The following is a 9,960-nucleotide window of genomic DNA, read 5'->3' as shown; positions in this document are numbered from 1 at the left end:
ACCTGTGGTAGTTGGCTTTTTCTGAGACTTCCGAGGAGACTATAAACCCTAATTATAATCTGCCTAATTATGCAAAGGTTTATCATGGGGAGGAAAAGGAAAAATTAGTGCCCACGGGAGAGGAGTTTGGGGCCCACAGCATGGTAATAATGTTTGACACTGATACATCACTTTGTAAAGGGAGTTTATGAAGTCCTTGACAGGTTTTAAAAAATAACTTTTTAATCCATAAAAGATAAAAGAAAACAGTGAACAGCTTTATAAAACCCAATTCTAAAAGGGTTTCCCCCTTCCATTAAATTATTACGAATACTCAGATTTCTCCACAGTCACCATCTTAAGCCATACTCAGTGTTTACACCTAGATTGCAGCAATGCCAACACATTCTCAGAAAGCTGACGGGGGATGTTGATAATCGCTTCTTTGATTCAGGCTTGGAGTTCTGCCAAACACTGTGGGTTTTTTAGCATAAACTACACTCTACACAAGTCTCCATGAAAAAAAAAAGGCAAGGGAAAGAGGAACCACAATCATGATATGAGGTATAAGACTTCCAGGCCTTTATAAACATCCAGGTTTGCCAGAACACTTCATGAAGCAGCATGGATTGTTGTTGAAATAGGTCCTAGCTGGGTGCCATTACTGCTTCCTGAAGCTTGCATGGATCAACCAAAATCTGGAAATAAGGCTGGTATTCTATTTTGAGGTGAAAAAAACAACAAACCTGAGGGTTGAATTCTTAACCAAACAAAGAAGTTAATCACAAAGATCAATAAATTTCAATTATGTCACATTGACAAGTTTTTACATGAACAAAATCAATGCATCTATGTTTAGAAGGGAGACTATCATGGTGGGTGTGGATCTTTGGTCAGATATCTCTGGTTGGGAATCTGATATTCAAGATATATATATATATATATATATATATATATATAGGCAATTAATACAAATGAAAAAGTCAAAGTCCTATTCTCCAATTGATGTGATCAAAGGATATGAACAAAGAGTTATCAAGAAAGAATTACAAAGTATTAAAAATCATAAGAAAGCTCATTCGAAATCAGTTCTAGTAAGAGGAATACAAATCCTAAAGCAACTGATATTTTTCTCTTACCACTGGAAAATGTGAAAAAAATGACAAAATATGGAAAATGTGTTGGAGGGTTTGGAAAGGAATTAGTGGTGATTCATTTCCAGTGGAGTTGTCAAATGTTACAACCGTTCTAGAAAGCAATTTGAAATTATCCTTTAAAAAGTGACCAAAACATCTCTTTTATTTGATCCAAAGATTCCATTACTTGATATATACCCCAAGAAAGCTTAAAAATAATTCTAGAAAGTTCTAATATGTACTAAAATATTCAAAACAGTATTTTTGTGATATCAAAAACCTGGAAACAAAGGAGATGCCCACAGATTGAGCAATAGCTAAACAAAATTGTGACATATTAATGTAATGGGAAAAATTTCATTGTAAAAATAAATATGAAAAATTCAGAGAGCATGGGAAGACATATGCAAAATAAGGGTAGGGGATAGGGTGAGAGATATTTGTTAATGAAGGTTATATAAAATCAATTAATCCCACAAGTATTTATTGTAAAGTGTCATAACATCATCTCCCTGAAGTCATGGTCTTCTTCAAGAATGAAGGACAAACATCATCATCATCATCATCATCATCAATATAGTAATGTTCAGGCACTGAGTGTTCAATTTCAAAGAACAAAGCAATCCTTATTATAAGGGGTTTAAAATATATAAGATAAAAAGTTGGCAGTTAAAGTTTTTTAATCTTGCCTCTAAGGTATGGCTTACTTAGTAGGAAATTGTGGAGCAATTAATTGAGAAATGAATGTGATGGGGAAAAGAGACAATAAAAATAAGATAAAATTATTAAAATATAGAAAGAAAAATACTGAGTTAAACATGTCTTAGACCGGGATGAACTGAGTCAAGTCCCCTTTACCACAGTCCTTTGTCTAGAGACCTTATTTAAGCCTCCAACCCCTAAGACATAATTTCTCAGTTTCTAACAGAAGTTAGCATTTGTGTAGTACAAACTCCTAAAGTTAGATAAAGTATTCCTTGGAATTTGGAAGTTGTGTAATGCAATTATTACTGCTTATGACCATTGAAACTGCTCATTTTTCTCTGTGCCTACATCTTTAAATAAAACCTACACAAGCAAATCAACCAAGGGTATACTTTTTTTGTCAGACCAGGGAAATTCTATGAACCTCATAGTTTGACTTAAAACTATGATTATTCCCATCTCAGAGATATAAGCATTATTTTCCCATAAGGTTATCTACCACAAATCCTAGTTAGAGCCAGCTCTTATTCCAAAGTTTTCTTTATCAAAAAGTAATGCATATGCTCTTAGCATCTGACAAGTTATAAGACCTTCTCCTAATGTAAGAATGATTATCTCCATTGTATAGGCAAGAGAAATCAAATTTGTAGCTCTTGGACCAGCTGGAGCTATGACTCCCTAATGCTGCCCAAACCAAATTAAAATGTTAATTGGGAAATGTTTAACAAAAGCAACAGAAATTCAAGAAGGCAAAGAAAATGTTAATTTGTGGTTTTCTAAGTCAATCTGTTTCTGAATTTGACAACACTGGTATATACAATGCTATTTCTAAGTTCCAACATATTTGTATACCACTGGTATAAAAACATGGTGAAACAGGAATAGCATTGTAGTAATAAAAATAGTCTCTGGTTTGGGGACCCTAGTCTCTCTGTAGATTGTTGAAATATCTGTAGACATATCCCCAACTTCCTTGTCCTTTTCTGGAAATTAGTGGAATCCTCTATATATGGGAATTTCCATGCTGGGAATACTCTATTCTGGAGAACTGAAGCTGTTGGAACCAGATGTGAACGTGTATATGTGTTTTTCTTTCTTTTTTTTTTGTGAGCTGGAGAGGGAGAGTTTGGGAGGTAGGCAGCAAGATTAGGGGCAGGATACAATATATTTCCATATTTTCAGGGTAGAAGTTTCTATGACATCTGCTCATTGGTGGGAAGATAATTAAAATTCTAGGCATCCTACCCATGCACTAGGAAGAGTTGACACCTTGCTATAAATTGGGAGAACCTAGTCTTGAGAGTAACTTCTTATATGATTATAAGTAAATTCCATCCTTCTCCTGACATGATTTGAAGACCATTTTATCCAAGGTTTTACTTATCTCTATGGTCCCTTCTTTACTACCCCATCTCTGGGGTCTATGCTCTCTGTTGCATTAATTAGGATGCTCCTAATTAAGACCTATGCTTTAATCTTTCAGTGTCCTATTTCCTTCCTCTGCTCTCATTGCATTTCTAGTTTTTTCAGTGCTCATCTAATTCCATTTTCTATCCTACCTATAATTTAAAACTTTCTATATGACTCTTATCCTGCTGTCCTCAGCTGTTAATGCCCCCTTCCTAAAATTATTTTATTTACTTTTTTTAGCCGAATTCATATATACAAATACATAGACCCACATCCATAAATGTGTGAAACATACTGCTTCTCTTGGTAGAATGTAAGCTTCTTGAAGGCAGGGACAGTTCCATTTACATTTGTCTCCTCTATTATTCTACAATGCTACTTGCCTTTTCTCCTTTGCAAGCTGACCTGCTTTGTTTAATTTCTTTCTAATAAACTATCAACATCCATTCTCTATGAGGAAAGCTGTTGAAATCAAATGCTCTCTATAGTGTTTTGTCAATTCTAAATTCTGAATGACTCAGTTCAACAGACATGGAGATGTAACAAAAAGAGTAGCATTTATGACTCCAAATAAATGTCTGATCATTGAACTGCCAGTAATTCTGGCCCAAAATGAATTAGCTCAATAACTGGGAGGTCAGGAATTATGTCACTAACAGAAATTCCTTGAATGGCACTTCAACGACAACTATGAAATATTGTCATGGAAACTTTTTATTTTGTATAGATTTCTCCTTCTGACTACAGAAGTTTTTGGAGGGAAATTTTTTTTTCTTCCCTTTGCCCCAGTCTTTATTTGAAATTCAAGGTTAGCTTTCCTCAGAGGTTTGTATTCAATGTATATATAATCTTCTCTATGACCTACCTTTCATTAGGATAACTTCTAGACTTGCTGAACAACAAATATTGAGTCAGTATCAGAAATATTAAAATAGGAACGATCTTGAACACCATGACCTTTACCTTCAATCTATCTCAGCTACATATAGGGATGGCCATATCTTTGACATGACTATCATTCTTAATCATTCCATCTCCATTATCCAGAACTCTGAAATACCTTGACCTGATCAGAACTTCCTATCCTTCTACCTCTTCTATGCCTCACTCATCTTAAACCTCTTCTTCATATTCTTAGGAAGTAGGGCCTCTATACCTTTCCCAGGTCTCATAGCCATAACAATCAGTCAAGTCTTTCTTCTATCTCTTCATCATTTTTAACCTGTGATTGACTATTTTGATTATACTCTATCAGCTGCCCTGGAAACTCTTTCCCCCTGGCCTATCACCAGTTATTCATTGCCTAATGATAACCTATCTTTCTCCCACTATCTATTTTCTCCTTTCCTATTCACATGCCACCCTGGAGCTCATATGTAGTATGAAGAATGTTAGATTTGGAGGTAGAAATCTTTGGTTTGGGGCAGCAAGGTAGAAGAATAGAGTGAGTACTGGTCCCGGAGTCAGGAGGACCTGAGTTAAAATTTAGCCTCAGATACTTAATAATTACCTAGCTATGTGACCTTGGGAAAGTAACTTAACCCCATTGCTTGCAAAGAAAAAAGAAATCCTTGGTTTATATCCTGGCCCTGCTATTTAGTATATATGTGATCTTGGGTCAGTTGGTTTACCTCTTTGAACCTCAGTGTCCTCTTTTAAAAATGAATGAGTTGGACTCAATGACTTCTAAGATCTCTTATAATAGCTCTAAATCCATGTAATAGCTCTAAATAATAGCTCTAAGTCCTTTTAATACAGCTGGAGAAAGTCACACTACAAATTTATGTTACCTGATTTCAACTTGGCTTCTTGTTGCAGCATAATGATCCTTTTATTCTTTCAAAAGTGATTCTTTCTCACACTCTCCAAAACAGTTATCCCAGACTTTCTCCTCTCTCCTCAAACAACATCCTCCCCACATTTTCCCCAATCCTCATCTCAATTTACTCACTGCTTTGTGATGTGGAGTACTGAGTGGGAGAAGCCTTACCCATCCAACACAGCTGAAAAGGAAAGATCACACTTGTAATGAAGTGTTTGAAAAAAAATGTGAGTTGGCTTAAGATATGTTTTTCTTTTTAAAATTCCCCTGCAGTGACTATGATAATAATGACTTACAATGATAGAGTTAGCACTTAACAATTTACAGAATGCTTTCACATCCATTATTCCATTTGATTGATGTTAACAGCAGGTTTACATGGCCTAATATCATCAGTTATTCTGTTCTTTGAAAATGTCACCACTGGCCCATCATCTATAGGAACAGGTGTTGGGGTTGTTTTTCTAGTAACTGTGATAGATGTGGAACCAACCCCACTGAAATAGTAATAGTTCTCATTGACAAAGCACTTTACATCTGACAAAGCACTTTGCATTTGCAACTCTGATGACCACGGCAGGGACAGTCTGCTTCTCCAGGTAAAGATCAATCCCACCAATTTGTCTTTCTTTACATCTGTATAATACTCAAATGGACACAAATACAGCACCATCCATTAGTAACTGTGTGTTGTGTGATGAGTTTGACTACTGCCTGACTAGCTATGTATGTCAATCTTCTTGAGCATCTGTAAAATGGGGAACTAATTCAACACTAACTGCTTCTACTTCTCTCTCACCAGATTTCCAGGAATATTTGATATTTGGATCCACATTAACCTGTGAATATGCCTCATTACTCAAAATGGTTCCATCTGTCATCTCAAGGTTCAAGTTTCTAATGAAGAGCTTTTTTGTAGCTGTTCAGACACATTTGGAAACTGACCTCAACATGGAGAGAGTGGTAGAAGATACATGTGATGCTTCTTCTATTGTGTTAAGTACAGAAAAGAACCATCTAACCAGAATATCTGGTTAGCTAGAGTATCTTACCTAAATTTTCCTCAAACTGGCTTTCAACCTTAATACTTACCTGAAACTGTTCTTTCTACAATAATGTCCTAATTACAAAGTCTAGTGTACTTTTCAGAATCTTTTCATTCTCTCTCTTTCTTTCTTTCTTTTTCTTTCTTTCTTTCTTTCTTTCTTTCTTTCTTTCTTTCTTTCTTTCTTTCTTTCTTTCTTTCTTTCACCTTTCTGAATATTTCAACAGTGTTGCCTATTCTGCATATTTTCTCTTCTCTGGGTTTCCATGACATTGATCTTTCTTGATTCTCTTACCTATTTGATAATTCTTCCCTTTCCTTTTAAAAAAATGCTTTAAAAAATCATTGTTCATGTCAAGACCTTTAATTGTGGTTGTATCTGGTCCTTGATCCTCTTCTCTTTCCTCTCTATACTCTCTTACTTAATGACTTCATCAACTCCCATAGGTTTAATTATCATTTTAAAGAAAAAACTCCCTAGTCTCTTTCCTGAAGTCTAGTCCTATATCACTGTTCAGTGGACATTTTGAAATGGATGGTCCATAGTATCTCAAACTCAACATATTCAAATCACATTTCATTGTCTGATATTGAATATGAAAATCTTACTGACTCCTAAGTCCAACATTTGTAAAGTGCTTGTGTACTTTAAAGTTTATAATTTAATAATAATATATTAAATATATTAATATTATCAGCACTAAATCATTAATTAATATATTGTTAATTATAAAACAATAGAATAATTATAAGAATAAATTATATTAATATAAATATACCATAAATTATGATAAAATAATCTTATAATGCATATATATACATATATATATATATAAATGGTACAATATAAGGTAATTTGAGAATGGAGAAGAAACTAAAAATTTGAACAGATCAGAGAAGACTTCTTAGAGAAGGTGGAAGTCAAGGTAAGACTTGGAGGCAGATAAAGAATTTGTAAGGTGGAGATGAAGAGGAAATGCTCCAGGCATAGAGGATGATAACTTGTGAATATATACAGATATGGGGATGAAGCATTGGTTTTGGAGTATAGATATTAATCAAGTTTAAGTGGAGCTTAGATTTCATGGAAGGGAATCTTTTTTTTTTTTGGTATACTGTATCTACCTCATAGGGCTTTGAAGATCAAAGGAGAAAAAAGACATAGAAAAGTTTTCCAATCACTTTCTAGATGTTAGCAATGATTGTTATTTGGTGTGACAATAATGTGACTGAGTTCCATAGGATATACATTTATTTCTTTATGGGTTATTCTTGTGTTCTTTGAGTTTCTATGTTAATGCTGTCTGATGTCAATTTGGAGTTCATGGAGGAAAGAGGTAACCTTCACTTTGATCAACTTTATGGAGTCCAACATCATTAGAAGGTGTCAACTGAAATCCAGAGCTATAATTATAAATGGGGTAGGACAAAATGGGTCAGGGGGAACAGGAGAGGTGTGCTTTACCTTCTGATTGAATCCTAATAAAGAAGAAGCATTCTAGAATATGAGGCTTTTATGCTGCAGAAAGGTTTTTGAAAATGTTGACGAGGCTGAGGATAAGGGCTGGTAATGCAACCACAGGGTGGAATAAATACACTCCAGGTTACTACCTGTAGAACCCTCTAATTTTCAGGACCTGAAGCAAAGTCTCATTACCCTGCTGTAGTTATATCTTTTCTTTGAAGGAATTGCATGTAGGGGAGACCCTATTATCTTGGTTTTCAATTCGGCTGGTTAATTTGACTCCCTCAAAAACCACTTGGTAAAGCTATTTAAGAATTTATAACTTTCAATACATTCCCTTTGTTTTTTTTAAAGCTAAGTTCCAGAGTCATACTTTCCTTCTGGGAATGAAATGATGCCTGGAGAAAGACAAAGACCCATACCCAGACAGTTGATGCTCTTATGTAACATGGACAAATGGTCCTCAACTCCCTTCTCTGGCTTAGTCTCTCTCAAGGTCTGATGAGCCAGGTCACTGATTTATTTCCACATTGTACAAGTTGCTAGCTCTTTAGAAAAGGAAAGAAATCCTCAGAACATGACAAAATAAAGTTGTCACCAACTGGGAAATGCAATTGCTGAAGTACTGAGCATTCCTTCTGCTCACTTTGGCTCAATGGCACTCTGTGTCTTTCTATCAAAAGAAGAGACTGCAGTGTGTCGGGGAGGGAACACCAAACAGTTCATAGGATTTATAATGAAGCATGAACAGAAAAAACTGGATACTTTTAATTTGGACCTTCCATGAGTGCTTCCTTTGGTGTCTGACATCAAAAGAACAGTGCTATGTAGTAAAGACAGGACTGGGTTTAGAGTCAAGAAGATCTAGATTCAAAACTCACTACTGACCCATAATCATAACATGGCACAAAATAAAATGGGCACAATAATACTGACACTGCTTACCTCAATAAGGTTTTTAGAAGGAAAGACAAAATGTGAGTTCTTTTTTCCTCTGGCTAACGCAGACTCTTCCTGTGTTTTGCTTACCATCTCTTGGATAAATAAGGAGATTTTTTTTTTATTTCTAGTCTAGGAAAGCATTTTGAGATCCTCAGAGGAGGATTCCTAGATAAATACAATAAGCTGCATTTCTTTCTAAAAGAACTAATTGGTCTTACAGTGGCAGAGTCAGCATTGAGGCTCTTTCCAGGCCAAGACTGTATAACCTAGGGCAAGGCTCCTGGGATCTCTGTTCTTTTATTTTCTATTTATTCCTTTTATTATTTTGGACATAAGTGCATCTAGCATGAAAAGAGATTGGCCAGGATAGTTTCTTACTTCCTTTACGGATTGAAAATTCTATGAATCTGAGTTCTACAGAAGAATTGGGCTTCTCTCTCACCTGCCATCTGTTTCTTTCATACCAAATAAAAATTCAAGTCTTTCTAAGTTTTGGTTTCAGAGTTAAATGTATGAGTTCACTGTAAGTCTCAGTTGGTTTGATAGGGAAGCTAGCAGCTACTCGAGAAATACACTGGTTTTGGAAACAAAGGAATTGCATTCAAATTCTAGCTCTGCTGATGAGCTATAGAACCTGAGGCAGACCCTTTTCCTTCTCTCATTATCTTCTTCTGTAAAGAAGGGGTTGTGTTGATCAGTGGTTCTTTGGGTTTTTTTTAATCATCTATCCCTTTGATAGTTTGGTGAAGTCTATGGACCCCCTTCTCAGGATGTTTTTTCCTCTTGATTTCTAATTGAATTTCTAATTAAATTTCAGTGAATTATAAGTGAAAATGAAGATGCAATTTTCTTTTCATCCAGATTCATGGACCCCAGGGGATCTATCCATGGACATTTTTGGCCCTGAGTTTAGAACCCATTTACCAAATGAGCTTTAAGATTCATTCTTCTCTGGATCATATGATCTTGTGTATGTCGTATCAACATTTAGAAGATGTATGAGGGAAAGAACAAAATTCCCTTCCCATTCCCCTGATCTTCAGGAGTCCATTTGGTTGTTCCCATTATAGAACTCCATGGGGGTTACACTTTTCTCATATCTGCTCCATTTCAGAATTCTCTCAAAGCAAGGTCAGCTTTAGTTTCTCCAAAAACTTCCTTGTATCATAATCTCCCACTTGCTTCCAAATACCAGAATCATAGACATTAAAAATGGTTTTGTTTCATATTTGGTTTTACAAATCATGGTACTGAGCACCACGTAAAGAAAACAATCCCAGGTCTTAGTCTGTACGATTTGACAATTTATGACAGTTCAACACTGACATGTATGTAAACAATTAAACATATATTGATCAGAGACATAAAAAAATTATTAACATTTTTTGGGAAGGGAAGAAGTGCACACTGTGTGGCAAGAAATGAATGGGGTCAGAGTAAATTCTTTGCCTCTCCA

This window comes from Macrotis lagotis, chromosome X (assembly GCF_037893015.1).
Source record: "Macrotis lagotis isolate mMagLag1 chromosome X, bilby.v1.9.chrom.fasta, whole genome shotgun sequence".
In the NCBI taxonomy this organism is placed as follows: Eukaryota; Metazoa; Chordata; class Mammalia; order Peramelemorphia; family Peramelidae; genus Macrotis; species Macrotis lagotis.
Note: the sequence above shows the minus strand (reverse complement) of the source record.